Here is a 7,909-nt window from a genome sequence, read left to right on the forward strand (position 1 = left end):
CCTGTCCCTGTTGAAGCCCCTGAGCCACAAATCAGCCCCCACCCCCCTAATCCGGGGCCTCTCCACTGATGAAGTGAGTGTTCGAGCAATAAAATAAATAATACACTATTGGATTATAAGCCAAAGTCTAAAATAAATATCTGTGAGTCCATACTTGTATAAATAAGTGATTGAATGAATAAATAAATGGGAGAGAAGAGACAAATTTCCCTACAGAACTCCAAATACTACGTAGATCCTCCATCCTCCAGGAGAACAAGCTTCATCTCTGCTGCCTTGGAGCACATGGGGTCACACACAGCGACTCACCTCCAGAGAACAGGGTGTGGAAAGGGGGAGGGGGTCACTTTACGGTGGTAAAACCTGGCAAACACCACTTTGGCCAGGTGGTGAAGGTCGACGTCACCAGCCATAGGTCATGTTGACAGTGTGTGCCCCCTGGCATGATGCAATGAGAAGGCACTTCACCACTGTGGTTTTCTCCCAAACCCAGAGCCCCAGTCTAGTCATGAGAAAATATCAGACAAACCCAAATTAAGGGGCATTGTCCAAAACACTCAGCCAGGACTCTTCAAAAGTGTTGAAGGTCATGAAAACAAAGCCAGACTGAGCAACTGTCACAGCCAAGAGGGGCTGAGGAGACATGATGACTAAATGCATTGTGGTGTCCTGGGTGGGATCCTGGAACAGAAAAAGGACATTGGTAAAAAAAAATCTGGTGAAATCGAAACGAACTCTGGAGTGGAGCTAATAGTAATGTACCGATGTTTCTTAGTTTTGACAATTGTACCACGGAAATGTAAGATGATAACATGAGGGGAAACCGAAACCGGGAGAGAGGCATGAGGGAACACTCTGTACTATTTTGCAACTCTTTTGGTAAATCTAAAATTATTCCAAAATCAAAATTTATTTGAAAAGATCAGGTGGGCTAAACCAGAACATCTCTTTCTTTTGTGTTCTTTATGATACAATTAATATACAGGGACAATCTCATTATACAGGATTTAAACAAACAGAAGTTTACAGAACAAAACCGGAGTCTCCCTTTTGCCCAGGATCCCTGCCTCCCAGGCTCTCCTCAGAGCTGAGCATGTCAGGTAAGGCTCACCCCTGGGAACTGCTCACCAGGGGCCTGGCTTTGCCAGAAATGCTTTATCTCTACTGAGCGAGTGAACTTAATCTTCATAACAATCCATTGAGGTAGGCGCTGCTAGTCTCTCGTTTTTTTTTTTTTTTTTAAACATTGGCACCTAAGCTAACGTTTGTTGCCAATCTTCTTTTTTTCTTCCTCTTCTTCTCCCCAAAGCCCCCTGGTACATAGTTGTATATTCTAGTTGTGAGTTCCTCTGGTTATGCTATGTGGGATGCCATGAGCAGTGCCACATTCGCACCCATGACCCGAACCAGAGATACCCTAGGCCGCCAGAACGGAGCGCGTGAACTTAACCACTCAGCCACGGGGCCCGCCCCTGCTAGTCTCATTTTAAAGAGAGGGAGACTGGGGCACATAGAGATTAAGGACGTTGGCCAGGGTAGGTCATCGGTGGTAGACCTGGGATTGGAGCCCAGGTAATCGAGCACCAGCATCCATTCTTTAGCCACTTAGAGAGGAGGTACCACTTTCACCATTTGCACACAATCGTTGTATAGGCACACACATACACAACACACACACTTTTTCATTGGGGCTGTTGTTGGCAACTTACTTTTCATTCTTAACGACACGTCTCAGTCCCACCGTGGACTCACCCCCTTGCCACTTCTCAAAACCACGCTATGTGGCAGCTCTTACTATGCATCTCACTTTTTCCTCAACTGAATTGCACTGGTGCTATCCACTTCTGTACCATCCATGGGCCTGGCATGTGATACACAGAGGGTGAATCAGAAAACTACATCACTCGCCCTCCTAAAGAAGTCTAACTTCAAGGGGGTATTTCATCCCAGGACCTCCCAGCCCTGGCTGCACAGCAGAATCTCCTGGGAACTCTAAGTAAATTCAAACGTCCAAGCCCTTCCCAGGCACCAGTTGAATCACAATCTCTTGGGTTTGTCCCACATATTCGCATTTTCAAAAAGTCCCCTCAGTGATTCTAATGCACAGCCGGGGAAGAGAGCCACTGGGCTAGTGAGCTATCACCACAGAGTCATCACAAACATCTGAACCGGATTCCTGCAGTTCTTAAGAGAATGCCTGGCGATAAATTCGTGTCAAAGAAGGAGGATCACATCCAGTTTCTGTTCCCTAATCTGGGGCTTCTCAAATTGTGACACACACAGGAATCACCTGGGATGGTGTTAAGATGCAGATTCAGTAGGTCTGGGGTGGGGCCTGAGACTGCATCTCTAACAAGTTCCCAGGGGATGCTGATGCTGCTGGTCCAAGGACCACACTTTGAGTAGCAGGCTTACATGTAGTCGTAGTAGCTAGGGGCCTTCGGGCTGCTCCCCAAACTTGGGCTCTGAAATGTTTGCTTGTTTCTTGGACACAGGCACCAGCCACCCCTCTCGGAAAACTCCACTCAAGTACTGTTGAACCGAAACGAAAGTTCTGAGGAGAAATGGCAAACGTCTACTGGGAGTTAGAAAATAAAACCAAGAAATAAAGCAAGAATGTGAAGACTCCTAAAGCTTCAAAAAACTGAAACAACCCAACCAGGAACTTCAGGGCCCCTTCCGGTTTTAACGGTCTTGATTTGATGTCCATTAGAATGTCAGCTAAGATCCATCAGGAGCGCAATTTCCTCCCGCAGACCAGGGGACCTCGTTGTTGCTGCTCCAGCCGCACTCTGTTCTCCATCAGTGGGGTTTACGCATATGGAACCGAGTGTGGAATTGGGCCCATTACATTTAACTTCCTATACCTGACATATTTAATACATACTTTTCAAATAAATGAAATCCCTATTTAGTGCTGGCCTGGAAAGGTGCAGCTGGTTAAGGGATTTTTCACGGGCAGTTCTATTTGCGCAAGGCGGTTCCGTCAGACCCAGCAGCCTCTCGAAGAGTGTGCAGTGACCAGAGGCTTCCTGAAATTGGGGGATGAGATGATAAAATAATGGAACAACTTTAAAATAAATGGGCAAATGCATTTTTAAAAAATTTCACTAAAAGAAGAGCTGCTTTGAGTCAGAATGAGAACCACTCACACTTAGAAATGCATGTGCCTCAGAATCGGGGTGGGAGAAGCTTCTGGAAGGCACCAGATATGTGCATCTACGTTCATTATGTGCCATTACAGAGAGGTTCACGAGTCTTGAGTTCATAAAGTGTAACAGTGAAGTCACTAGGTGGCCCAGCTTTGACTGCTCCTCCCGGTCCTCACTGATGTTCTGAGCTGATCATCAATGACTTCGCTCAGGGGACCAGAGATTGGGAGAGGGTGGCTGAGGCTTGAGGTCAACATCCACACACACTCCACCCTTACCAACTGGCTACCTGGCCAGCAGGCATTGAGAGAGACATACCACAGGTATCTGGGCTGGGCCAGCACTGGGCTGCAGATGCTAGAGCTTCTGGGGAGAAGAGGGAGGCAGCCACACGCCCTGACCCCAGGGACTCATTGGCAAGAGCTCATTTGCATGAGGTCTCTTGGTTGGGGCTGATGGGGAAGTGGCACGTGCACAAGTCAAGGCGCATCTAGGTGGAGAGAAAGATACTGGTAATGGAGGGGATCCTGTGTCTTTCCTGGTCTTGACGGGGAGATGGAAAAGCTGAGAAGCTCTTTTCAAGACCTGCTCTATGAGTTTCCAGGGCCCCAGCACTCCTGCCCCTCAACACAGTGACAGGATGGGATCAGCCATTCTCCCCTTTCATTTACAAAACTCAGGCTCTCTAGCCAGAGCCACCAACCTGCAGTTGGAGAGGGCGCGTGACAGCAAAGCCTGTCTTTAAACTCTGGTTTCTCGGTTTGGGGTCTGCGAACTGGCCGAAGGAAGGTGAGGTGGGGTTTGGGTGCCATCAGAGTGTGCAGGGGGAGCTACGTGTGAAGAACTGGGTTCTCTGCTTTCTGGTATTCCCTTTTGGCTCCTCACCTCAGTCCAGCACACACTGGAACTCCCAAGAGCAGAAGACTTAGAAAAGTCAAAAAGAGAACCTGGAGAGAAGTTCATAGTTGTGATGTTGTTGTTGCTGTCAGTGTCCTCGAAAGCACAGTTCAAGTTCAGGCTCAGCTCGCTTCACCCAGACTGGTCCTCTTACCCTCCCGCAAGGTTGCGTCGTGCCACAACTGTCTGGATGTCAGTATTTAGGCTGCACTGGTCCCTTCCTTGCTCCTTCTGCTGCTGGAGCTGGTGGAGCCATCTGTGAGGCTCCCCCTGGAAGACAGATGGATGGAACGCTCCTCTCCCAGCCCTGCCCTCATCTCCGCCGACACAATAACAAACAGCCCTGTAAAAAGCACTTACATTTATGAACTGTTTATAAATTTACCGACGTTGATTTATGACCCTTGGCTGGACCTGACATTAGACTCTTTAGGGGTATTTCTTTCTTTCTTCCTTTCTTTTTTGGATTTTTTTAAGTGTTAACGTTACGGTTCACATTCTTAATATAGCCACATGCCGGGAACTACCCAGAGCCCAACCAGCGACCCATGGGCAGGAACTGGGACTTCATTTATGCGGGGGGAGAGGCTGGTAGAGAAAGCTGCTCCTGGTCGGTTTGGGGACAGGCTGTCGCTCCAGAAGGAGACCACTAGGAGGCCAGCTCAGCTCTCAGGGGCGGTTGGGAGCAGCAGGAAGGGACAAACTGGACCTCATACTGGGTGGAACTCACTGCTTCCTAGATGCGTGAACTTAGGCAAGTGATTTGACTGTCTTGAGCCTCAGTTTCCTCATCTATGTAATGGGGACAGTAATACTGACCTCGAATGGTTGTTATATGAGCAAATGAGGCAATATTTACAAAATTCCTGACTGAGCCCCCCACCCCCCGATAGGGCTCAGTAAATGGTGATGAGCATCATGGGGTGAAAGCTGACCTGTGCTGGGTGCCCTGGGCTCTGGGGAACTTTTCCAAACAAAGCTTAGTCAACAGTGACTTCCCTTATTACCTGTTAACCAGTTTCGTGTGAAGTTGGGGCGGAGGGTGCCGTGAATCTCTTCCATGGAGCTGTGACCAGGGATGTTGCACAGGATGGTGGATGGTCGAGACTCCTCTTCCTGGCCGTGAAGGCTCTGGAGGGGTCGAGAGGAAAGCAAGAAGGAAGAAGCTCCCCCTACTCCTAATTGCTCCGCCCATCCCCACACACCAAGAAAAACAAATATAACTTTCGTTGTGTCACTAAAGTTCAGTGATTACCTATGTCATCCACATCTCCTTATGTCTGCTGAGAGAGGCAGGCGCTAACATTTACTAAACATCCTCAGTTATCAAGAACTCGGCAGGATTTCTTTCATCTTAAATCTCACATAACCCTCTGAGGTGGGTATTGTTCTCCCATTCCACAGATAAAGAAACTGAGGTTCAGAGACATTAAAGTAACTTACCCTGATCACACAGTTAGTAAATGGCTGAGATAAGATAGAAACCGGCCTGACTCCTACCCAATCCGTTATCCCCAAATCTCCTCTCTGTCTATGTATATTAAAAAGAAAACAAAATGCTGACTGAACGTCTCTGAGCTCCTTGTGACGTGTGAAAGCCAGCCGGAGCGCAGCATGTCCTATAGAGCAGAGAAGTTAGCTGTGCCCGCTCAGCTGCTGTGATGGATGGAGATAGACCCCACCGTTCACCACACAGCCTTTCCCAGCCTAAAAGAGGAGCAGGAAAAACAGAGACAAAAGCAAAGCCTCGGGCACCCTTTTCCGTGAGGCTGGAACCCGCCGGCAGTGAACCTTTTGGACACCAGGTGGCGCCCGAGGAAGGCCAAATAGGGAGTTTGAGGATGGGCTCATTTCGGAGGGGAAACAGTGTCCACAAACCGTCAGAGTGGGATAGGAGAGGTGTCCCGGCTCTGGTGGGTGGCATTTTGGTGAGAGACTACATGAGGGCACCCTATCTCAACATTAAGCCACCGTGGCCGAGCTCCTGGTGTCCAAGGCAGAGTGACCGGGCAGGGGTTGTGGGCACAAGGCCCAGGGTACCGCCAGGCAGGCGACAGGGACACAACATGGGAGGTGGGTGGTTGGAAGGGCTCCTTCCATTTATCTAGGAGGCCCTCTTACGTCTTAGAAGAAGGAAGGACCCCCCCCCCAGCCCCTCCTCCACTCTGGGTGGCCCTTGGTGGCACCTGGGTGATGCCAGCAGATGAATGTGGTTACATCAGAGGAGCCCTCTTAGACCCCAAGCTTCTAATAGCAGTCAACAGAGGGAAGGAGAGGACTCTCTGACATGGGGGCTGCCCCTCGGAAGCTAGGCCCTTCTGTCTATGGCCCTGTCCCCTCCCCTGTTGTCCACGGAGACTCGATTCTTGATTTCAGTTGGCACAATGTTTGAGTGAAAACATGGACATCTGGGGTCAGGGGACATAGACAAGCCAAAAGCCTTAGCAACCTAGCTCAAGCGGAGGAAGGAATAACTTGGTGTGTCACTGTCACCCCCTCGCTGCCCCTGCCTCCTCGTTACTGGGACTGTCTCGGTCCTTCCATGACCTGTCTATGTCAGACACATCAGTTTCAGTTTTTCCTCATAAATCATTGAAAATAATCTAGAAAGCCCAATATTCAGTATGGCATTTCCCAAACAGCTTCTCTCAGCCAGAAGTGGGACAGAAGTCCTTTGTCGGGCTAAATGTTCTGGGGTTTGGTTTAGATGATAAGGTCACCCATGGTACATCTTATCTTCCCAGGGCTGCGGGCTGCTGGGAAGGAGAGAGCTCCCTTCTACCCATGAAGTGCCAGCAAGGACAGGCCCCTCGCCACCGAAGCTGTCAACATGTGTTCTTCTCCATCTTTATGCTGTGGAGTCCAGAGCCAAGATCTTCTAGTCTCATAGACAGAGACTGAGTTCATTCACTCATTAATTACACGGCCCAGGGAAGGAAGGGGAAGAAAAAACTCATGAAAATGTTCATGTAAAGTTAATTGCTGCCTATGCTCTTACTAATTGAAGTAGCTCAGTTGGTTTTTACTTAGGTACCTGTGTATGTTTAAAACGGGATATGGCACAGTATAAACTAAGCCACATCACAACCTAATGATCTGGAAAATCTTGGTTTAATAAACAAAGCTGGCTTTGAGTTACTCAGGAGAAACGTACATTTGCCCACGCCCACTGACATACATGCACACACTCACACACACACACACGCCCAAATCACTAGGATCTCAGACCTTGTGTTCATGTCTTCTCCTCCATAGTTCAAATTAAATATAGTTTCAGTCTCTTGCTCTCTCTCTTCCTCTCTCTTTCTCCTATTAAATTTATTTTTAACAGCACCTTAAAAAAAATAATAAACACACCCCTCTGTACCACTCCTATGCCAGGTGCAGCCAGGGGCAAATTTTTACAGCTGAATTACATGACCTGAAAAATACGAAGCACATAATGAGGACATTGAGAGACACCCATCCATAGCGCTGGGCCAACGGCTGGTGTAATAACATTCCTGGAGAGCGCAGTAGCCGGAGCAGCAGCAGAGTCAGGGCTGGAGCCCTTACTCAGCATGAGGAATTATATATATCTTGGAACTCTTTCCCGAACCTAAACATTATTGCTAAGAAAGGGATAACAGTGTGAGGGGCCATGGCTCTCCAGCCCGGGCTCACACACTGCTGCGTATGTCAGTTTCCACATCAGGCTGAAGGGAAACTCACCAGACCCAGCTCTGCCTAGGACAGGGGCGAGGACGCGGTTGAAGGCCTGGGAAGTCTTCAGCTCTGTTGTGGCATTGCCATGGCAGTGGGACGACACTTGGCACGCAGCAGGCCCAGGCTTTGTCACCCAAGGACCCCCAGAAGGTATC

General features: G+C 48.9%; 1 long non-coding RNA gene across 1 annotated transcript; it reads left to right on the top strand.

Annotated features, from left to right (window-relative positions):
- The first annotated feature begins 916 nt into the window (after nt 1-916).
- On the top strand, nt 917-3,105 carry LOC139077348 (uncharacterized). Its single transcript, XR_011529777.1, has 2 exons — nt 917-1,100; nt 2,496-3,105. It is a non-coding gene; the product is annotated as an uncharacterized lncRNA (long non-coding RNA).
- Nucleotides 3,106-7,909: the final 4,804 nt, after the last annotated feature.

This window comes from Equus przewalskii, chromosome 19 (assembly GCF_037783145.1).
Source record: "Equus przewalskii isolate Varuska chromosome 19, EquPr2, whole genome shotgun sequence".
Lineage (NCBI taxonomy): Eukaryota > Metazoa > Chordata > Mammalia > Perissodactyla > Equidae > Equus > Equus przewalskii.